Below are 24422 nucleotides of genomic sequence, written 5' to 3'. Positions count from 1 at the left end.
TCGAGACCTTCAAAGATAAGGCGTAATGATGCATCACGGCGCTGTTCTTCAGCAATGTTCAGGAGGTCGGAGATGGCAAAAAGGGAGACATCAGAACTTGGTCCGCTGAGGTCTGGACGTTCCACAGGATTCCGTGACAAACTGTCGGCGTCCTAGTGTATTCGACCAGATTTGTAGAGCACAGAGAAAGTATACTCTAGAAGGCGGAGAGCCCATCGACCAAGCCTCTCCGTGGGGTCTTTCAAAGACGAAAGCCAGCAGAGAGCGTGGTGGTCTGTAATAACGCTAAATGGCCTACCGTAAAGGTATGGGCGGAATTTGGCGACGGCCCAGACAAGCGCAAGACACTCCCGTTCCGTGATCGAGTTATTGCGTTCAGCTGGAGAGAGGAGACGGCTAGCGTAGGCGATGACGCGGTTCTGGCCGGCCTGTTGTGGTGCCAAAACCGCCCCTATACCATGGCCGCTTGCGTCGGTGCGGACTTCGGTTGGTGCCGATGGATCGAAGTGGCCCAGAACGGGTGGCGACGTAAGGAGAGCGATAAGCGTAGTGAAGGCTTCATCCTGTTTGGGTCCCCATCCGTAGGTGACATTCTTTTTAAGGTCTGTAAAAGGACGGGCAATGTCGGCAAAATTCGCAATGAAGCGACGAAAGTAGGAACCGAGGCCTACGAAGCTGTGAACATCTTTTGACGACTGTGGTTTTAGGGAGTTCTGAACAGCGCGAACTTTATCGAGGTCGGGTTGAACGCCGTTGGCGTCGACAAGGTGCCCAAGAAGCTTAATTTGGCGGCGACCAAAGTGACATTTTTTTTTAGTTTACCTGAAGGCCTGCACGTCGGAACACTTCCATGATAGCCGAAAGCCTCTTGCGGTGGATGTCACATGTGGGGAAAAACAATCACATCATCGAGATAGCATAGGCACGTCGACCACTTCAACCTATGGAGTAGCCAGTCCATCATCCTCTCAAAGATAGCAGGGGCATTGCATAGGCCAAACAGCATTACCTTAAACTGGTAGAGGCCGTCTGGTGTAACAAACGCCGTTTTTTCGCGGTCGCATTCGCCACCAGAAATTTGCCAATATCCAGACCTGTGTTCTATAGATGAAAAATATTTCGCGCCATGCAGGCAGTCCAGTGCGTCATCAATGCGAGGAAATCGATAAACGTCTTCTTGGTGATCTGGTTAAGGCGTCGGTAGTCTACGCAGAACCGCCAGCTGCCATCTTTCTTTTTGTATAAAACGACTGGTGAAGCCCAGGGGCTCGACGAAGGTTTGATGATGTCCTTGCGGAGCATGCTTTCGACTTCATGCTGAATAAACAGTCGTTCAGCATGGGACACACGGTATGGACGGCTGTGGACAGGGCTGGCATCACCGGTGCTGATACGATGTCGCACTGTAGTAGCCTGACCCAAAGGACGATTATCGAAGTCAAAATTTTCTCGGTAGGTGCTCAAAAGATGGCGCAGAGCGGCACCTTGGTCTGCGGGAAGATCGGAGGCGATCATGTTGGCGAAATCTTCGGCAGAAGGAGTTGAAGTGGTTTGGGTATCGGAATTTCGGGGTGGCTCAACGCACAAAGCTAAAACTTGGTGGTCGCCTATCGGCCGTAGTGTAGCCAGAGATATACCCTTCGGTGAAAGTTGAGGGGATGATCCAAAGTTGAGGATTGGTAGATGAACGCTACTGTCCACAACTGTCACAACAGTGTGTGGTACGGCCACTTCACGCGATAGCAACAGTTCTAGAACAGGCGAAAGCACGTAGTCACCATTAGGAACCGGAGGGCTTGAGAACAGGGAAATGGAGGTTGCTGCTTTTGGCCGTAAGCGAACATCATGCGTGGAGACAATACGGCATAAAGGTTCTTCGGCGTTGAGCACATCGGAAGGCATGTGGACGGGTTCTTCAGGGAACGAATTGGGAGAAGGCACGTGAAGGCGGAGGACACCGGTGGAGCAATCGATAAGAGCTGAATGCTCCGACAGGAAATCAAGGCCTAGTATAAGGTCATGAGGGCATCGCTCCAATACAGCAAATGGAACGACAGTGTCGTGGCCCCCAATGCGAATTCGGGAAGCACACATTCCGGCGACGGCAGACGTCCCTCCATCGGGCACTAGGCACTGCCGGACACTGGGCACTGCCGGAGTGAGAACTTTCCGCAAGCGGCGGCGGAGGTCTGAGCTCATAACTGAAATATGGGCGCCGGTGTCAATGAGAGCACTTACTGGAATACCATCGACAGTAACGTCTAGTAAATTTCGTCTGGTGGGCAAAGTTAGCAGAGGATTTGGTGTGCGGGTCAAAGATGCAGCGTCACCTCCGGGAGCTGCATTGCCTAGTTTTCCGAAGAGGAGCGGTCATACGGGGTCGGTGACAGGAAGCGGCGGGGCTGCGGCGAACGGGACTGGCGGCGGTGCGGTGACGGCGAGCGGTTGTTGCGGCGTGGTCGGGCTTCGTCGTCTCGGGAGGGCGTCTGAGGACGGGAAGAGAAGCGAGAAGCGCCTTCTTCCGGCTTGTTATAGGCAGGAAATCGGGGTCGGAGAGGCATAAATTGACGACTCTGGCAGTATCGCGCCACGTGGCCAATACGATGACAGTGGAAGCATATGGGTCGGTCGTCAGGAGTTCTCCAAAATTTCTGATAGGGTAGTTGAAAGTACGAGTATAGGGCGCTCGCCCATCACTTGTAGGCGGAAAGGGGCCAGATGCTTAGTTAGCGCGGCTAATGGCGCAGACGGAATGAATGCCTAGCTTAGCAAGATCTTCGCGCACGACAGCTTGAATTAATGGGACGGGAGGCCTGCTCTCTTCGGCAACGTATTGGGGAAGAGCGGCGGGGGCCATGGCCTCGAGCTCTCTACGTACTATTCTTGTGAAACCGTCAGGTGGAGCCGTGGCAGTGGTCACGCCAGAAGAAATTGGAGGTGAACGGGTCTGTGGTGGAAAGTCATCGCAAGATGACGTGGCGGCAGTGTTTGGGAGGCGGGTGAACTCCGACGTAATTCGGCGGCTCTTCGCCTGCTCGAACCGGCGGCACTCGGTGATGATAGCCTCGACCGTACCACAGTCTTTGCAGATGAGCAGGTAGAAAGCGTCATCGGCTATCCCTTTGAGTACATGTCCCACCTTATCGGCCTCAGTCATCTGGGCATCGGCTTTTTTGCAAAGGGACAGGACGTCCTGGATGTAGGCCGCGTATGATTCAGTGGAGGTCTGTGCGCGTGTGGCTAGCGCGTTCTTGGCTGCAAGTTGGTGACCAGCTGGGTTGCCGAACAATTTACGCAGCGTTTCCTTGCACATGTCCCTGCTTGTTACCTCCGCTTCATAAGTTCGGAACCAGGTCCTGGCCGGTCCGTCCAGGCTGTAAGCGACGTTGGCCAGCATGATGGTTGGGTCCCACCGATTATAGGCACTGACCCGCTCGAACGAGCCGATCCAATCCTCAACGTCCAAGTCGTAGGCTCCGGTGAACTTATGAGTGTGACGGGGTTGTTGAGAGACCACGATAAGTGGGGTGGTTGAGCCAGTGGCCCCATTGTTGTCCATGGTCGTTGGTAGTTGAGCAAGGTGACGTCCGCTGCGAACCTCCGTTGTGCGTTAAGTGATACCCCGCACCTCCACCAAAATGTTACGGGGAAGAGACTATAATTGGAGGCTTGGGACAGCGAGACGCAAGCACCGGGCAAGACGAACAAGGCTGAGTGCGAGAGAGAGCCGTGATAATAATGACAGGGCCAAATGATGATGATCGCAGTTAGTCGCGTAGATTGTCCACCTGGTATTTATTCCTAACTTATTCCTAAAGTGTGACCTCTGAACGCTTCTTTAGTCGGTCAACACAGGCTTCAAGAGATGCCCGGTCCGACCCTACGTGCCGAACCCGCGCTGCTGCTTCCGCTTCCAGGGCTTGGGCACGGCACAACCTCTTGCCGTGGTAAACTGACGTTGCGCACGTCAACGGTGCGCAAATCCTTGTCTTTTTTGACATTTACACATCTTTTACTGAAGTTTTACCAACCCGGCAGATTCAGCCTGCATCTTGTGACTTCTCCTTCGTAGAAATTGATAAAAACAGGTACCACAAACTTCTATTTTGCAGCACTTTTGTCCCTGCAGTATAAGTCTGCAGAGTTTTATGGTTACGCTTCAAAAACAGCAACCACGGTGTCTTGCGCTGCTCGTGGGCCAAATTTTGATGCATGCAGAACCATGAGCATACACACCACAATTTACTCAGCTGAAGCATATGACATCTTGCTCATTGCACAACACATTCTTTAACAAAAAATTCCCAATTCCGTCATAGATACCGATTTCTTGGGTGATGTGCGTGCATTGGAAGCCCAGAAGCCGTGCAAAAACAGAAATGTCAGTATGATCCTGAACACTATCATGTCTATATTCGCCCAAAACCTCTTTCTGGTCTTGTGTTGGGTTCCACGCTACGCTGGGATCGCTGGCGATGCGGTTGCTGATGAGAGGGCCGGTGCCGCCGCACTCAGAAACACAGTAGACATAACAACACTACCGCACAGTGACCGTAAGCCACAAATTCGACAATACCTTCGTAACAAATAGCAAGCAGAATGAAATTAACAAACAGATAACAAGTTACATGTAATAAAACCCCACTTGGGATCGTACACCACTGACTCACACAACAGACGCATTGAAGTTACCTTAGCTAGGTTACGGATAGGGCATACACATATGACACACTCACATCTGCTCACTAGCTCTCCTAGACCGGTGTGTAGCAGGTGTGGGCAGGGCCTATCCGTACTCCACATCCTAATCACATGCAAGGCACTCGACACAAGAAGACATAGACACTTCAAGAAACTATACAGAAAACACATTCTGCTACACCCTTCCTTGTTTTTGGGTGACAATGGCATGGTTTCTGTGCAATGCGTTTTTAAATTTTTGTGTGATGTTAACTTTTTAAACTTCAATTCCTGTCACGCGTAGTCAAACCTAGCCTTATGCACCAGCCACCACTATTGCTTTTAATTGATTTCACTGTTATTCAGGGTTACACATTTTAGTAGCACTGTTTTCTGTTATATACATTTGCTTGGCGTTCTTTGCCCCAGCTGGCCTTGCACCAAAAAATCCAAGCATCATCGTCACTATCATTTCAAAAACTGCTTTTTGTAGTTTTACGGATCCCAAATTATTGTCATAAAAAGACGAACAAGCAGGCTGTATGTCATAGACCTGTGGTCACGAAGAAGCTGTGGATGGGCGCGCACGTTGCTCGCCAGCCCTGTCATGTTGTCTTGATAAATAATGTAAATAGGAGTTTCTTCTTGCAAAGACATTCCTTATTGTATAACGGTATGTTTTGATATTAAAAAGGCACTTAATAATGCATGGCGCAGGGGCATTTTAAGAGGCCTAAAACCATTTGGTACGTCAAGTAACATGGTAAACACTCTAACGGTTTAATCGAGTTACCTCTCTAAACGACCATTTCGTTTCAGACTCGTTTCGGCAGTATCGAACGTTCACGTGCAGACGTGCAGGCGTATCTAATTAGCAAGCGTACCTCAGCGTGGTGTTTATGAGTTTGTTTATATTACCGCGAACCATGTACGGGTGTGTTTATTTATTGTTTGTTTTTAATGCCCGGCCGCGCCCGGATATGTTATTTTTGTCCCATGCGATGCACGTGTTCGATTCTTTATTTTTATGCCGCACGGGCTATCTCATTCAGATAAGCAGATTGTTTCGCCCTAACGCCGCTAGCCCAGAATAATCTTCTGTGGTCTACAATGTTCTGGATGTGAATCGACGGTTCCAGAAACTGTCGCGCCGAAAGATAAAAGCCTGCACAGCAGACACCGCGGCATTCGATTCTGCGACGATCGCCGACGCAAGTCACCTTGTTGACCGCTGCTTCGCCACCTCTGTATTCTTTTGAGTGTTTAAGGGAGCACAAGTTTGCTCCAATAAACTTGTTTCTCCTTCAAGACAACTGCGTCGTCCTTGGCTTCGTGATAATATTTAAGATAAATCCGCTAAGAAAGGCATTGCGGAAAACTATTTTCGGTCTCATGCATGTTGATGCAGTCAAGCACCAGTGTGAATGCAGATGCAGTGGAATAGTACAGCTGTGGCATGAAGGTAGAGCATTCGCCTCGCGTGCAGCAGGAGCATGATTCAAACCCCGCTGCCTGAGTGAGACCCTTGATTTTACAGTGTAGCAGCAAGCCACATTAAAGACGTGATCTGAACGACGTTCTGCTGCGTGACACTCCCTCCAAGCCAGCCTTTACTTGCCAGCCAAAGTGCAGTCTGCAGTGGCTTGCTCTTTGGTGCAGTATGTGCACCAAACACTTTCTTAATTGCATCGTGTCGCTACGTGACCGTAAGTACAGCAGCGGTTGCACGCAGCCACGTGACAATTTTTTTATGGGACATGACGTCCGTGCAACCAACGGATGGTCCTTTTTAAGATGTTGTACACAGAAGGTGACACTTCCATGATATGTACGTTGTTGCCCGTGAGGTCTTTTAAATATGTCCTGTGTTTCAAGTCTTCTGGCATCTCTAATTCATTTCGAGCATTGATGTTTGCTGGGAATATGCCGGGAACAACGCTTGGGTCAACTGCACTGATCTAAAAAGGGGAAGGCAGTGTGGCGGGCGGGTGAGTCTATTGCAGATTTCAATTGTACAAAATATTTGTACTAGACACTTTCTGGAGCACCGAAAGCCTAACCAGCGAGCACCGATTTCTCAAAAGCTGGCTCACTTTTGCCCTCACAATGACGCAAATATTTTAGAAAAATATTCGTTATCGGCCTTCAGTCCGCAGTCACTTAAAAGCCACTCACCGCAGGCGGCGGTCAGACCTGTGACGCAGCGGAGAGTTCTACGAATGAGTGGATCCGACAGGCCGCGTATAGAATCCGAACGTCGCAACGTTTAACAAGAGAATGCTATCTATCGAGGCGAGTGTATAGGTATTGTTCAAAGAATTGCAAGGAAATATTGGGATTTACCCGGGATTAGTGACGTTAGGAGGGCAGCTGAAGCATTACAGTGCTGAAAGATGGACAGGTCTTAAGTCACCATGGTCTCGTAAATACAAGAGACGTGGGAGGGGGATTTCTAGTCCAGAAAAGCCTGGCTGGCAACATAGGCCCATACTATACCGTTAACCAAATGGTATCCAGTCATTTGGTTAGCTATTAGAATACGAGGTACGAATTCAAGGTAGTACAGGGCTACGCGCCTACATACAACCATCTGGACCAGCTAGTTCAAAGCTACCCTTAACATGTGGAATCCGCAGTGGCTGAAGGAAATAGACATTATAAAGTATGTTTTCTAAATTCTAATGTTACAGTAAAGAAGAAGGAGGGGTCGAACAAGGCAGTTGTGGACTATAGGCTTGGTTCACGGAATGACAGACAGGTCTTTTTATTATAGTTCGCAATCGAAAATATTCTGCGCATCATACTCTCTAAGCCGGAACGGTGAGCATAAAAATAAAATACACGTAATAATATGTTATTACCTTGACGTCGTGCAGGATGCGGACGTGCTCGGAAAGGTGAGGTGTGGTGACCACAAAACGGTACATTCTAATATTAGGATTTATTTGAGAAGGGACTTGAACAGCGACTGCCAAGGAAGCTGCTCAATGCGCTAACAGTGAGACGGATCGATGACAAATTCAGGATGGCGCTCCACAATGGTTATTTATTTTTAACCGAGGGAGCAGATTTTACGACACAGGGATGGAGCGAAAACCGCACACGCTTTTTTACGGAGTGTGCAATAGAATTCGGAGGTAAGATCGGCAGACAGGTTACTGGTAAACTTTCCCAGGACACAAAATGTTTAAATAGGAAACGGCGAAGCATGAAATTCTACACCCCCGCTGATAGAATATAAGTAGAGGAGACTTCGAAGTTCATCTGTAATCGCGTGGCAGCTGTAATACTCAATTATGACATGGAGATGATTGAGCACGCTATGAAGAAAGGAGGCAGCCTGAAAGCAGTCAATATGCGTCTAGTCATAGGGAAAATTTAAATGTATGCACCTAAACACAAGCATGGCAATTTCATCTCAAATGGGGTTAAAATAATAATAGTAGCCGAGGAGTTCTATAGATATCCTCGCAGTGGCCGGAGAATCCATCATAATACCGAACGAGGAAGGTCTAAGAAAATCACAGGCATATCATCTTACTGTCAGTCGTCTACAAGGTACGTACGAAGGTAATTACCAACAGAAGTTCTGCCACCTTCAAAGTTTGTCAACCTAGCGAATAAGCGGACCTTCGTAAAGGCTATTCCAGAATAGACCATACGCACACGATAAATCAGCTAATTGGAAGTGCGCAGAGTATGTTCAACCCCTACATAAATCCTTCATAGATTATGAGAAGGCATTTCACTCGGTGAAATCCCAGCAGTCAAGCCGGAATTGTATACTCCTGGTGAACACACGCATTACGTACGACTACTAGACAATATATACAGTGGGTACACCGCTACCTTAGTCCTTTAGAAGGAGAACACTAAAATATCTAGTAGAAGCGAGCTCGGGCAAGGAGACACGGTCTCTCTAATCTTATTCACAGCATGCTTCAAAGAAATATTCATAACATTGAATTGAGAAGCGGCGGGCTTAAGGGAGAACACTTCAGTAACCTCACATACGCTGATTGTGTTGCCTTCCAAGAAAACTCCCTGGATAAATTGCAAAGCGTCATTACCTTAAATATTTCAACCTATTTCACAAGGCCTTCTAGGACAGAAAATTGAAACACTGTATTTTATGCAAGTGTTCGCGATTCCTTAATCTATGCGTCAGGTAAATATTATTCAGAGGGATCTTCCTAGGGTGTTTCTTTATTTTAAAAAAAATCCAGAAAATAGACATTAGGCTTTGCAGAAAAAAGCATTCGCAACATTTTAGGCGCAAAAAAATCTCGGACAATGTGCGCCATTCCATGAAAGCGCGAGATGCCGTGTTCAACCTCAAGACTCCGTGCTACCCCAAATTTAAATGCCTACAGGAACAACTGGGTTAGTAGAGAAAAGAACGCCAAAAATCGTTAGCTCATTGAGTTCCTCAAAGCTTCCAGATCGCATCCTCCACGTCTCTTTAGGCACTCGCTCTCTTCGTTTTCTGCACAACGAAGTCTTTTACAAAGTGGTATTCAATTCTACAGGAGGGGTACACCTTCTTGTTATTCTAGCAGCGCTACATGACGACGTCCTACAGGCCTCCCCCAATGAGGCGTCGTCGGGACAAATCAGTTTCACCCCACACTGGTACGGGTTTGTCAGAAGTATTACTGTAAACGCGGCCTCCATTATTCAAGTGCTAGTTTGGAATACGCTGTGATTTTAAAAGCGAAAGGCACAGCCCGCGAAACCAGCTGGTCGCCTTTAGCCTTCTGCCCACCTAGCAAACTGGTCGGCACAGAAAACTAGGGCCATTTTCGGGTTTTCTGTGACCATCTTCGTGTTTTATGATATTTAGATACAATACGGAAATTCACAATCAAGACAAGTTTAAACCCTTTCCAATTGGTTCACGGCTGCGAAGGGACATAATGGTTGGAAGCAATGCTCTGACCGAGTAAAACGCATTCGTTTGCTCCAGATGACTAAGCGTACGCTCGCCGCACGAAAGTTGCCTATCAACTTGCACGACAACGCATCGATCGGCCACTAATAATCGACGCCTGCGACTGGATCTTGCGAAAACAACATTCATCCAAGTGACCGGTTCTTAGTATGTAGTGTAAAGAGTATACCTGAGTATACAGTGGTATTGTTCTTCAGCATTACTGTTCCAATCAAAATTAGCACAGCAGAGATGTTTAAGCCGACACAATTTGTTGTGTCATTTGTACCGCGTCCTTGCGCATGCGCCCGTTCAGGGAGTGCTACTATCTGCCCAGTTCTCTGCTGCGGCTATCACTTATAAGCAGCCGCGCCTAATCTTCTGGGTTCTTCCACTAACATCTGGTGACCAATAAACATGGTCTGCTCTTCCCGGTTGACTACTGCCTCCGTCTAGTCAAGAACACAACAGTGGCGACGAGGATGGGATTGCCGTGACCAGGAGGCAGCCGGGTCGATACAGCGGCATGGCTTTGCTAGGCCAGTTCGAGCGATTCGAAGAAGACGAGGACGAGGACTTTGAATCATACGTGGAGCGTTTTGAACACTACGTCCGCGCCGTGAAGGTGAGCGATGATTTGAAAGTCGCGACATTCGTGACCGCCATGGGCAAGAAGACTTACCGAACGTTAAAGAACCTGCTCCCCCCGCCAAAGCCTGAATAGAAGGAATACAGTCAGCTCGTCAAAGTTCTTAAGGAGCATTACGCCCCCAAACGAATGGTGATTGCGGAACGGTTCTGGTTTAATCGCCGGTCCCAGCATGAAGGTGAGAGTGTGGCTGCATTCGCCGTGGAATTAAAAAGGCTGGCGTTGTCGTGTGAATTTGGGCCTTTTCGGGAAGAAGCGTTGCGGGACCAGTTTGTGGCCGGCTTAAAAGACCAACCGATCCAAGCGGAACTTCTCAAGAAGAGCACATTGACCTTTGCAACAGCGTGCGACATTGCCAAAAGGGTTGAACTAGGTCGGGCCGAGACTAGAAAGTTTCAACCAGCAACGAGACAACCGGAGGAAGTGCATGATGTTCGCCACACCTACCGGGCGAAGCCCGCAACTAGAGCTTCAGCCAAGCCAGCAGCAGCAGCCGACGAAGCGGAACACCCCATCGAAACGCCAGACTGTTTCCGCTGCGATGGATCATCCCACGACAGAAGGTCCTGCCCGTTCCGGAAATACAAGTGTCGGCAATACAAGTGTCGAGGGTCTGCAAGGCTGCCTCATCGCGCGCTGTGCGGGCTATGGATGACGTCCGTGACAACCTAGAGACAATGAACGGTGAGAACGAACTTGTGCTGCGTAACATATTTGCCTGCTACAGTAGCCATCCTAGCTAGACGGTGCACGTAGTGGCAGGTAGAAATGTGCGAATGTAAATCGACACGGGGGCATCTGTTTCGATTGTACCTGAAAGTGTGTTTGTGAAGTATTGGCCAGACCTAGCCGTGGAAAGTTGTCGAATTAGGCTACGAACGTACGGGGGCGTTCCCTTGCAGACCATGGGGAGGGTGAAGGTGCCGGTGAAGCACCATGGTCAGGCGGTCACCCTCCCGCTAGTGGTCGTGCGGACGCCACAGAAATGTGAGACGGTGCTGATGGGTCGAGATTGGCTGGAGGTTCTTAAGCTGGACTGGTTGAGCGTGTGCGGTTTCAGCGTAGACAAGGTAGCACAACAGGTAGAAAAATTTCTAGAGGTGTTCAAGCCCGAACTTGGGTTGATAAAAGGCACCCCGGTAAAGCTGCTTTTGAAAGAAGGGAGCACGCCAGCGTTCTGCAAGCATCGAGCGGTGCCTGTCACGATGCGAGACGCGGTGTCAAAAGAATTGCAGGTGCTCGTAGGAGCTGGGGTCCTAATTCCGGTTTAACGTTGCGACTGCGCAACGCCTCTAGTCGTCGTTTATAAACCCAACGGTGAGGCCTGAATTGGCGGAGATTATAAAATGACAGTGAACCAGTCTCTCCGAACGGACCATAACCCGTTGCCAGTAATGAAAGATATCTTCGCAATGTTGCACGGGTGTAAATACTTCACAGTCCTAGACCTCTCAACGGCCTACCAGCAACTAGAACTTGATCCGGACTCGCAGAGTTTGGTCACCGTGAATACGCATCTTGGCTTGTTTCAGTATACGCGGCTACCCTATGGGATCACGAGTGCCCCGTCTCTTTTTCAGGCGGTAATGGATGACCTGTTAAAAGGCCTAGATATAGTATCCTGTTACATTGATGACGTCTTAATCGCTGGGGAAACCTTCGAGGAGTGCCATCAGAAGGTGGAAAGCGTGCTAGCTAGGTTTAGGCAATATGAAATTAAAATGGAAAAAGGAAAATGTAAGTTCTTTGAGACGTCACTGACCTACTTGGGTCACGTGATAGACGGGAACGGAATTAGGTCTTCAGACGTAAAAATAGCAGCAATCAAGGAAGTACCAGCCCCAAAGAATAAACCGGAACTCCGGGCGTATATGGGGCTGTTGAATTTCTATGGCAAGTTCGTTCCCAACCTATCAGCAGAACTAAAACTGCTATACAACCCATCAGAGATAGCACAAAATCAAAATGGACAGCTGAGGCCAAGCGAGTGTTCCAAACAAGCAAAGGATGGCTTACGCAAAACACGCTATTAGCACACTACGACCCATCGAAGGATCTCGGCCTCGTCTGTGACGCGTCAGCCTGCGGAATGGCAGCTATACTGTTCCACAAAGAAGGCCCAGTGGAAAGGCCGATAGACTTTGCGTCGAGGACTCTCAGTAAATTGGAAAAAGAGGCATTGGCAGTAGTGTTCGGGCTGCGCAGATTTCACAAATACTTGTTTGGTCGATCCTTTAGCAGATACTTTGATCACCAGCCAATGCTGGGCCTGCTCACGCATGATAAGCCTGTTCCCGCAATGGCAGCCGCGCGTGTTCAGCGTTGGGCTTTGCTTCTTGCAGCCTATAACTACCGCTGTGTTCATCGCAAGGCTAGCAAGATTTCAAATGCTGACGGACTGTCGCGGTTGCCTTTGCAGTTGTCGAGCCGAGCACCCAAATCGGAAGACGTACATTTTTTTCTGTGCTCGATGAAACCGCGCTGTCTGCAAAAGAGATAAGAATGGAAACGAAAAGGGACAAGGTCCTATCAAAAGTTCTGTTTTACACTCAAAACGGCTGGCCTTCGCATGTGGCAGACGATACACTAGCCCCTTATTTTGTACGGCGTAGCGAACTGTCTGTTGACCAGGCATGTGTAACCTGGGCAAATCGCGTGATAGTGCCTGTTGCGCTTCATGAAAAGGTGTTATCAATGCTGCATGAGGGCCGTCCGGGAATGACACGCAATAAAATGTTATGTAGAAGTCACGTGTGGTGGCCGAGGTTAACTGAAGACATAGAACGAGCAGTGAAAGAGTGTGTGACGTGTCAACTGGCGCAAAATTAAGCACCCAGCGTCCCATTGTTGTCGTGGGGCTGGCCGACGCGAAGGTGGGAGAGAGTGAATTTGGACTTCGCGTATCGAGAGCAATAGTGGTTTATCGTGCTGGTGGACGCGCATTCAAAGTGGGCGGAAGTGTTTGTGATGAAAACGACGAACAGTGAAAAGACCGTGGAAAAACTGCGTAGTCTGTTCGCTGCTTATGAATTGCCGGAAGTAGTGGTTACGGACAATGGCCCGCAGTTCACGTCAACTCAGTTTGCAACGTTTTTGAGCAGGAATGGCATTTGGCATGTGAAGTCGCCTCTTTCTCATCCAGCATCAAACGGCAGCGCTGAACGGTGTGTGCAAACCATAAAAACAGATCTCTTCAAGCAGGTCCTCCACGAGCAGCGGACTGGGGAAACAAAGACTCTCCAACATCGCATTGACCAGTTCCTGTTCAGGTACCGCAACACCCCTACCGGTACTACAGATGAAACTCCAGCGCAACGGTTCTTCTCGTGGAAGCCGCGGACGCGGTTGAGCCTTTTGCATCCAGATATGGAGAAAAGAATGACCCAAAAATTCGAACGAATAAGGGAGTCGGCGAACCAAACGCCAGGAGCCTGCAGAGAATTCAGCGAAGACTCCCGCGTATTAGTAAAAGGCTTGCGCCCGGGTGACGCCCGATGGCTCGAAGGAACCATGCTGAGGCGTGTGAGCATCAGCACATACGTTGTGTCTACGGGAGGAGAGGAGCGCTATGTTCATGCCGATGACTTACGCCCATGTACCTTCCCGCAGGGACCGAGGTACCATCAGGCCCCGGAATGTGAGCTTCCAGACGGCTGGAATCCCATGGCACAGGAAAAAATCCCATTCGGGACTCCGGACTGGGCAAGCACTGCAGCTCCAGGGGAGCTCATGCCGGTACCGGTTACCAAGGCGGTCCAGCCGCCCTCGACTCAGCCTTCGGCGGAGGACACCGTGGTCATACCGTCGGCTACGGTGAAGCCAATCGCAGCCCGTAGCCCCACGTCCGCAGATGAGGCCTCCGTGCCAGGTCTTACCTATCCCGAAGCCCGCGCATCAGAAACGGAGAGGGACAAGGATCCCCAACCAGTCATCCGACGCAGCACGCGGAAAAGACAACCCCCGGAACGCTACAAGCCGTAGCACCGACTAATGAACCTTGTGGTGGGGAAGGGATGTTGTGTCATTTGTACCGCGTCCTTGCGCATGCGCCCGCTCATGGAGTGCCACTATCTCCCCTGTTTTCAGCTGCGGCTATCACTTATAAGCAGCCGCGCCTAATCTTTTGGGTTCTTGGACTAACATCTGGTGACCAATAAACATGGTCTGCTCGTCCAAGTTGACTACTGCCTCCTTCTAGTCAAGAACACAACACAATTTTTGTGGCGAAGAAAGAAAACCCCGAACGCAAGTGACCACACGCGTCACTGTTACGGCCAGGCGTCCACTGCAGGAAGTGCTCAGGCAGGACCTCCGCACCGTGACTTTACAGAAACAATACCGAGTGCACGTCATTGCGTGAACTCGGCTTTGAAATGCTTTTGAGCGTGCCTATAAAAACATCGCCTTCAGGGGGAACTGGTCCACCGACCGCCAGCTACGGTTTAGCAAAACGTATTGCTCAGCGGGTTGGTTCTTACTTGAAAAAAAAGGAAAACGTGGCTTTAAGAAGTCGTGGGCGAAGGCATGGTATAGAACGGCCGCAGGCGCTCTAATCTTGTGTAACTTGGTTTCGTAGAAGTACGTTATGTTTCTTTTTTTTGCCAGCTACAACTTTCGCGGTGTCATATTAACCGCTCAGTCATACGTTACTTCGCCTCCTGCGTTACCAGCGTTAGGTACGATTACGCCCTGGCTGCTCTTTCTCAAAGCATGCAGTTGCCATGGTTAGCGGCTACCACAGAAGGAGAATTTCAGCCACCTCGTAGCTTGTAGGGTAGTTCATGTATCGTGAGGAAAGCAAATCGAAAAAAATTAGTGGCCTTTCGCTGCGTGAAGAAGCATGACCTGCAAAGCAGAACGCACTCAGCAGATAGCACGAAGCCAAACTTTGTGATTGTATTTTACCACTAAGCATACTTCCTAGCCAATTAACTGAATTGAATTTCGAAAAGACCCGAGCTTCACCATAGCGGACAAACGTGGAGCTGCCTCTTTCCCTCCCGGGTCGTAGGCATCATACTGTTTGTGTAGCCCGCAACCCAATCAACTCTACCAGAGCTGACAGAAAAGCGGACACATTTGGCTCTTTGAATGCGACGTTGTACCTCACGCCAAAACAACGCACAGGAAATCAGTAAAGGTATGAAGCACATATCTGCGCATCCCGTCCTCATCTCGCCACTGTGCATGGCTGAACCGGCCACCGGTGATGAGCGCGTGCTTAAACATGGAAGATACTGCCGCACATGTCGTTTTAAAAGCCCTTTACCTTGAACAAGGAATATTGGCTCACGTCGGCGTTCTAAGCACGACAGTTGCTGTTCATCCGGGAGGGATTTCGAGCTGCACCATCAGCTGGAACTTGAGGCGTCCATGGCGGCAGCAGCGGCATTGGGTGGTTTTCGCGCCCACTCACGCTTCTGTTTCGGCTGACGCTTCCTAACTTCCAACTCTTGTTCCGCAAAGCTAGCGACATGCGCCCATCCAATAGAGAGTTAGGGCTTCTAGGGGTTTGATCTCAATACTAGTGGACGCACAGCTGAGTGTCCGGGTCACTGTCCAGTGGTAGGCCTCTCATTATCTGTGCAACACACCAAGCCAGATCCGAACACCTCTATTCAGGAGGACAGCTGAATTGGTGCATTAGGCCATGAGACTGCCACGGTTAAATCTCTCACCTCAACAACGGTTATGTCACCGGTAGTAGCATTAAGCCCTGCTGTTCGTTTATACCCTCTTCCTTCGTCCCCAACCCGTGCACGCCTAAACCGGCAACGGGGGATAGGGGCCTATTCAGGCGTGAAATATTCTGGGGAATGGAGAGGGAAAGCCTTAATATGCGACTAGCCGCAGATCTATAATTATTGTTCCGCCACAGAAACTATAACCACGTGGTTAGTGAGGGCTGCCGACGCGATGTATGTTGCTCGGAATGGCTTTCAAGCTAAATAAAAACAATACCCTCACGCCGGCGTTCCAACGGGGCAAGTTGCTTTCGACAGGTGCAGCTAGTGGGCGATGTTGAATTTGAAGCGGCAACAGCCGCGACTGCATTCTCGGTAGGGGTGGTGGCGGCGGCTTTCGGGCGTCTTTACACCCAATCGTGGTGGTTTTGATCCTCCCAATCATCTCATGTTGGCACTACGGCCGCTCTCAGCCGACTGCGCAACTTGAGAAAGAGGTATCAGGGGTGCAAGGGGAATAGTCCTAATAACCGTTGTATAGGGTTTAACGGAGCGAGGAGGCGTGCGGGAGCGGCCCCGAGTAAATCTGCTTCAACCTAAGAATAAAAGATGGGGAGGAGTGAGCCATTAGCTGCTTTGCAGTAAAAACCACGTAAGAATACAATATTCCTGCCATACCCAAGCCCAAAGCTGTGGTCTTCCCATAACCCCCCACGGTGACATGGATTCCCAGGCGCAGGTTCCACTCAAGTACCCTTACTGAGAAATTATGGTTGCCGCCGCAAAATTTCCCTCGTCCACTAGCTGCGGGGCCCTTTCGGCTGAAAGCAACTAGTCCTGTTGGAACAACGGCGACATCACGTAATTCTTCTTTATCTTGAAAGCCATTCCGAACGAGATTGTAGCGTCGGCAGCCCTCATTGACCAGCTCGTCTTAGTTCATCTGGCTGAATAATAGTTATGATTTTAGTCTGGTCACATATAGTTTTTATTTCCCCCTGCGCCGGTGTATTTAACTCCTTATGATGCGCCCCTCCCCAGTGGACCGCTTAGGCGTGCACGGGTTGGGCGTGGAGGGGCGAGGCATGCACGCACAGAACGGCCCAATGCCGCTACTGATGACCTCCTCTTTGTGGTGTTGGGAGATATAAACGTTGCCGTCTCATGGCTCAATGCGTCCTGTCAGCTGTCCTCCGCCATTGTACGTGTTGGGTGCAAGTTGGTGGATTGCAAAGACAATGAGAGGCCTACCACTGGGCAGATAAAGGGACACTCACGTTTGTGTCCGCTAGACACGCGCAGATAACGGTTTTTTCTCCTTACTGATGACACGTCCGTTGCGTTGGCGTGAGGTTTAAATGTGGCCGTCAAACAGCACAATGCGACCGTTCCGGTGTGCTCAATGGTACACTGGATGGGTTTGGCATGTTACACAAATAGTAAGGTGAATACAACGCGGGAGGGAAAAGAAAGCTTTCGAAATTGACTACGAAATATGCTCTATAGTAAATAGCAAATTGCAGAGTTGTAAATTGCAAGTCCGTAAATGGCGTGCAGCTTTGCAGGTCATCCCGTTTCAAAAAGTGGAAGGGCGCTAATTTTTCTTTCTGATTCTAGTTCAATGGTATAAAAAAATTCTGTTCCTTATTTCCTTCTCTAAACGTTTTGATACAAAATAATATAGGTCAAATGCTGATTATGTGCAAAGCTTGTTGGCAAATCTCCCGTGTGGGTATTTGCCATGTTTATAGGCAATCATCCAACCAACTGAACACACTTTACTAGTCTTTGCTTTCAACGCCGTCCAAAAAGGCGTGCCACTTCTGGGGTCGGGCTGCTTCCTGTCTCCTGGAATATTCATTCAGTTCGGAGATAACCTTAACCCCGAGCTCCACTGTTTCTCCAGCCTTCCATCACTACTGCAAGCTGCGCCAGTTTTTGTGTTACGTTGTCACATTTAATTTCTTCTTTTGGGTTACCCTTATGTTGTAATCACTAGTGCTCGTTATTCTTCCTTATGAATTACTTTTTTGCCAGACATCAAGCCACTGCTTTAAAAAGACGAGGACATAGGGACGAATTTCCCGATGGCGTGGTAATAAAGGGGCTTGAACGTTTAGTAAGTTGCGGTCGCCACCGCACCTATCTTTGGTTGATTAGTGAGCGGCTCGGCCTCCTGTTGCAACTGACCCGTTCTTCCTACGTTCTGCTTCTAGCTGCTCTATATTGTTGCTTCTCATGTTCTAAACCCCTCTTCCACATAAAAACATGCGTTTTCAAACAAAAGCTTTACTACTCTACATTTTTGAAGATATTGTGTTGGAATAGTTTTAAGCCGTGTCCGGTTGAGCTGAGCATTTTTAGCTGTAGCTTTGAAAATCTATGAGAAGGATGAAATGTTCGCTTCGGCTGCATCTTATCGCTCGGTGCGACTGGCCTGTCGTTCGCGCGTGAATCTTCACGAGGGAACTGCGGCGCAACGTAAGACTTTAATAAATTTTATCTGAAAATACTGGCCTGACTGAAGTCACAGAAAAGAAGAGTAGAGAAACACATAATGCAAGCCAACTAAAACAGTCCTTTGCAGCCTCTGTTGTGACGGATTATATCTCAGTCTCAGCATTTTTGGCTCACCGGCTTTGCTGCGTGGGCGACAATTGGGACGACAATGCCTGCACAACACTCAGGGAATCTGTATAGATAACGAATCGTGTACTGTGACTTTGAAGTATATGATTAACACCAATAAGTAAATCATAAGGCTCCGACATAATTATACTAGTATTAATATTAGTGTTTTAGTGACATTAGGGCCGGGCGCAATCCCAGCGCAGCACACAGAGCTGGCCATTTCGGAGGCGTCAGTATAAAGTTGAGCACACTGGTATTCCTGCTGCAGATGCAAGAAGTGCTGCAGGACTGCACATCTGGACGCTTGGTTCGTCTATATATGTGTAAAAGATGTGTCGCATGATACACGGAGGAGATTACTTGGTGCTATGAAAATATTTACAGAAGTTTTGATGGCATCTGCAAATGAGACACAAGCTCCGACGCTTTCTCTCTGACCCTGTAAGGGATGGGTGCAGATATTGACGGTTGATTTAGAAGGAGTTAAGTTATGGATGTATCGTAAAAATTAAACTTAAAAGAATGGTGAGGCGTTGAGGAGCTGTTAAAAACATACAACAGGTCTGTTCATGCTGGCTGATTCTGTATGAAACATTTATTGCTGAGATAGCGTTATTAGGCTCTTTTTTATTCCAGCGAGGCTCCTACACGTCGCTATCAGCCGTACGCATCAGGCGTCCACGGACATACGTCAGCGAAGCCACCCGGAAGCAACAACTTAGGCAAAAATATTGGAGGGCTCCGGTAAGCCTGTACTGTGGGGCTATGGCAACAGCAGTTTGAAAGCTGTCTGGATTGTTCTATGCCCAGTTGGTGGAAGCATGCTCAAGAGACACGGTCTCCAGCCGTGCCCGCCCCCGCACGGGGCACCTTGAGCAATCTTGGTGACGGTACTGGCGATACCGCGGACCCCGAGCCCCCAAACATACGCTGGATCCAACCGTGGCAATGTGTTTATAGGTGGAGGGTTAGAAGCCACGAACGGTGGCCGTCGGAGCCCAGGTCAAGCTCCGGCGGATGGGCTCCCTGTCTGTTCACCAGGCAGGGAGCTCCGGGACCTCTTTGGCTACCAGGGTAAGGTCAAAGGAGAAAGTACCCCCGTCTCCCTGCTTTCCAATGTATCATATGGCATTTTCCAAACCCCCCCCCCAAACGTGATCGGCCCCCGAAAAGGGGCCGCACCGAAGCTTCATTCCCACCCTTGCCAACAATTGCATCCCAAAAGCCAGATAACTATCCGCGCTTCTTGATTGTTGAATCTCTTGACAAGTCAAATCCTATCTCCTCCCAGTCAGTGTTCCTTATCACCAAATTCCTTGAAGGCATCCTTGGCAAGTCTTTCCAAGCCAAGAAACTGAGAACCGGCGAAGTTCTGGTCGAGGTGAACACTCGCCAGCAAGCCACAAGCCTCCTTACCCAGAATCGCATGGCAGATCTGGACATCAGAGTCACACCCCACCGTAGCCTGAATAGCTGTCAGGGTGTGATTTCTGAGCCAGATCTGATAAATGAGACGGAAGCCGATCTGCTCGAAGGTCTGAAAGGCGAGGGCGTGACGGCAGTGAGGCGCATCACCATGCGGCGAGATGATAAGCAAATCATGACAAAGCATATAATCTTGACATTTGACCGTTCCACACTCCCTGAATCGATCAAAGCGGGTTTCATTCATTGTTCTGTCCGGCCTTACATCCCGAACCCGTGGCGCTGTTTCAAGTGCCAACGGTTCGGGCATGGCACCACCTCCTGTCGTGGAAAAACAACGTGTGCAAAATGTTCATCTCAAGAACATGATACAGATAACTGCCAGGCTCAACAATTAATGTGCAGCAACTGTCATGGACCTCATGCTGCGTACTCCCGCACGTGTGAAAGGTTCCAGATGGAAAAGAAAATAATCAACCTCAAAATCACTGAGAACATCACCTTCCCAGAGGCGCGGAAGAGGCTCGCCTTTTTCCCCCTGGGGAGGTACGCCGACGCAGCTCGCCGGGGGGCGGAGCGGCGTCTCGTTTCCACAGGGACCCAGTTCAGCGAGTCTGACCTGGTCCCTCCGCCACCCCCCCTGGGTTGCCTCTGGCAGCCCAACCCGCCACCACGCCGCTTGCTGAGGCAGCAGTGGTTGTGGTGCCAACCTCTTCTGTCGGGACCGGTGCCGCTCCCGCCTCTGTCTCCCCGTCCTCCAGTGCGTTGGAGGGTACCGAGGTGATGGACACCACGGGCCCCGCACCGGTTCCCACCGCCACCGCACCACCCGTGCCACCTCTGGCGCCCCGGACGCCCTCGGCGGTGGCGGCTCAAACGAAGGGCTCCCGAGGGGGGGCCAAGTCCTGGGGGCCCGGTCCGTCGGGCACCCCTCGGACATCCGACGACGATATGGATGTCGGGCCGTTCCTGCCTGCAACGCAGCGCAAGGAACGCGTCCCGACGCCAAAGCCTCCCGACAAGCCAAAAAAGGCGAGAGTCACAGCCCCGAAAGACGACACATAAACAAACACACACACTCCAGTAGCTCTCACACTAAATAATGGGAAGAGAAAACATAATTCAATGGAACTGTAGAGGCCTTCTTAAAAATCTTGACGATGTATATGAAATACTGCATGCTAATCAGCCAAGTGTAATGTGTGTTCAGGAAACACATTTGAATTCCAAGCACACAAATTTCTTGAATAGTTACATGGTCTTCAGAAAGGACAGGGATGGCTGCACACACTCTTCTGGCGGTGTGGCCATAATTGCCCGGAAATCCTTAGCCTGCCACCCTGTCACTCTGAACACTATCCTTGAGGCTGTAGCAATACGCTTGATAATATTTAATAGGTTGATAACGGTATGCTCCATATACATTCCTCCTGATGTTTCACTTTTAAGCTCTGACTTCGAGGCGCTGGTTGACCAGCTGCCCGAACCATACATCCTGACAGGCGACCTTAATGCTCACAACACTCTTTGGGGCTCTTCTCGCACGGATGCCCGAGGTCGCCTTATAGAGAAATTCCTTACATCTTCAGGAGCATGCCTTTTCAACAATAAACAGCCTACATACCATAGCATAGGACACAACACATACTCATGTCTTGACTTGGCGATTGGCTCCGCAGTTCTCTTTCCTCTCCTCGAGTGGGCTGTGGGCACTGACCCATACGGTAGTGACCACTTCCCCACCTCACTCATATACATACGTAAAGGCCCATGCAGTCCATCTTCCCATAATAGGTTCAATGAAGCACGAGCTAACTGGAATACATTTACAGAGACATCCAAACTACACCACACATCCATAGGACACCTACACGTCGAAGAAGCTACCCAACTCCTCACGGTGCACATCCTCGACGCCGCCGATAAGTCTATTCCCCACGTCTCTGGTGCCCCGCGCAACCAGAGGAGGCCGTGGTGGAATGAGGACTGTAGGCGGGCGCGAGAGGCCCAGAACAAGGCGTGGGGTATCCTGCGCCGGTACCCCACGTCGGGAAACCTTTTATTGTTCAAAAGGGCTAAGGCGATGGGAAAACGTGTGCGCCGTGAGGCAAAACGAGAGAGTTGGCGCTCATTCGTAACATCCATAAACTCTTACACTGACTCTCGCAAAGTCTGGACACGAATACGCAAACTAAAAGGACAACAGACATACAGCCTGCCCCTGGTTAGTACAACAGGGGACAAACTGGAAGACCAGGCTAACACACTCGCACAACACTTCCAACACGTGTCCAGTTCAGCACACTACACTAGCACTTTCATTAAACACAAACAATTGGCTGAAAAGAAGTCTTTACTTGATAATGATAAGTCAACCTCCTCTTATAACTCGGAGTTCTCACTTCACGAGCTGAGGACCGCTTTGAGCACTTGTAAACCCTCCGCTCCAGGCCCAGACAACATCACATATACAATGATACAGCACCTACACTCAGACACTCTTCTAACACTCCTCCTCCTATATAACAAGATTTGGCTTTCGGGGCACATTCCTCGTTCTTGGAGGGAGGCCATAGTAGTGGCTTTCCTAAAAGAAGGGAAGGACTCTTCCTCTCCTTCCAGTTACCGGCCCATTGCTTTGACAAGCTGCCTGTGCAAGCTCCTCGAGAAGATGATAAACCGTAGGCTCGTGTACTTTCTTGAGTACAATGGTCTTCTCGAGAGCTGCCAGGCAGGCTTCCGGGCGGGGCGATGCACAAATGATCAACTGGTTTCTCTAGAGGCCTACATAAAGGATGCATTCATTCATAAGCAATACTGTATGACAGTATTTTTTGACATTGAAAAGGCATATAATACAGCATGGCGCTACGGCATTCTTAGAGACCTAAAAGCTTTTGATATCTCGGGTAACATGCTGAACACTCTTTGTAGTTACATGTCTTCACGAACATTTCGTGTCAGGGTCGGTTCGGCACTTTCAAATGTTCACGTGCAGGAAAATGGCGTGCCTCAAGGTGGCGTATTGAGCTGCACCTTGTTTATAGCTAAGATGAACTCTCTCCGAAAGGCACTGCCGCCAACCATATCCTGCTTGATGTATGTAGATGAGGTTCAAATATCTTTCAAATCATGTAACATATCCATTTGTGAACGTCAGGTCCAGCTTGGGGTAAATAAACTTTCTCGCTGGGCAGATGAAAATGGATTTAAGCTTAATCCTTCTAAAAGTAACTGCGTTGTATTCTCAAAAAGGCGGGGCATCCTGCCCGATCCCGACGTAAAACTCTTTGGTGACTCGATTCCAGTAAAAAGAGAACGCAAGTTTTTGGGTGTGGTGTTTGACGAGAAACTCTCATTCATACCCCACATAAAACGACTTAAACAAAAATGCCTAAAAACAATGAATATTCTAAAAGTCTTGTCTCACCAATCGTACGGTGCAGACAAACAACTCCTGCTTAGACTTTATGCCGCGTTGGTAGGGTCACGGTTGGACTACGGAAGCGTTGTGTATGGTTCAGCCACAAAAACAGCACTTAAAATGCTCGACCCAGTGCTTCACTTAGGGCTTCGCCTGTCTTGTGGGGCGTTCCGTACCAGTCCTGTCCACAGTCTTTATGCAGAGTGCGACAAATGGTGCTTAGCGTACCAGCGAACTTATGTTGACCTCCTATATGCCTCCAAAATCTCATCAATGAATAACCATCCCTTTAAACCGGTTTTTAATGATACGTCCACAACTAAACTCTTTTTACACCGCCCATCCATTGCTGTTCCTTTCTCGCAGAGAGTGAGGGACGAGGTGACTATTCATAAGGTCTCCTTCTTAGACACATTCAAATCATCTCACACTGATCTTGTAGCACCATGGCATCTTCGTCCTGTAGCATGTGACTTGTCTTTTGTACAATACAATAAGAACAGGACACCAAGAAGTGGGATTTTGCAGCATTTCATGCATCTGCAGAATAAATACAGGGCTGCAGAGTTCTTCAGTGATGCATCTAAAACGTTCACTGCAGTGTCGTGTGCTGCGCATGGTCCCAATTTCGAAGCATGTAGGACAATGAATGTCAATACAAGTATTTTTACGGCAGAGGCATATGGCATATTTCTGGTTGTAAGTCACATAGTTGAACATCATATTCCTACATCCGTCATTTATACAGATTGGTTGAGCGTCGTCCGTGCATTATCATCCGGAAAGTCATCAAAAAACCATGTCATTAATCTTGTCTTCAAAACGATTATGGTAGCTTATTCTTCAAACCTTGGGGTGACTGTGTGTTGGGTGCCAGGCCACTCTGGCATTCGCGGTAATGAAGTGGCGGATGAAATGGCCGCCAATGCTGCACTCCGAAACACAGTCGACATGGCAACACTACCTTACACAGACCTCAAGCCACACATTAGACAACAA

The 24422-nt window shown here is 49.3% G+C and overlaps 1 pseudogene; it reads left to right on the top strand.

Annotated features, from left to right (window-relative positions):
• The first annotated feature begins 10136 nt into the window (after positions 1–10136).
• Positions 10137–10931, top strand: LOC144166052 (uncharacterized; annotated as a pseudogene).
• The last annotated feature ends 13491 nt before the right edge of the window (positions 10932–24422 follow it).

The sequence above is a fragment of the Haemaphysalis longicornis genome, unplaced genomic scaffold (genome assembly GCF_048455015.1).
Source record: "Haemaphysalis longicornis isolate Haplotype H1 unplaced genomic scaffold, Haemaphysalis longicornis Haplotype H1 scaffold_16, whole genome shotgun sequence".
Lineage (NCBI taxonomy): Eukaryota > Metazoa > Arthropoda > Arachnida > Ixodida > Ixodidae > Haemaphysalis > Haemaphysalis longicornis.
The sequence above is the reverse complement of the archived record's forward strand: the minus strand, read 5'-3'. Positions and strand labels throughout refer to the sequence as shown.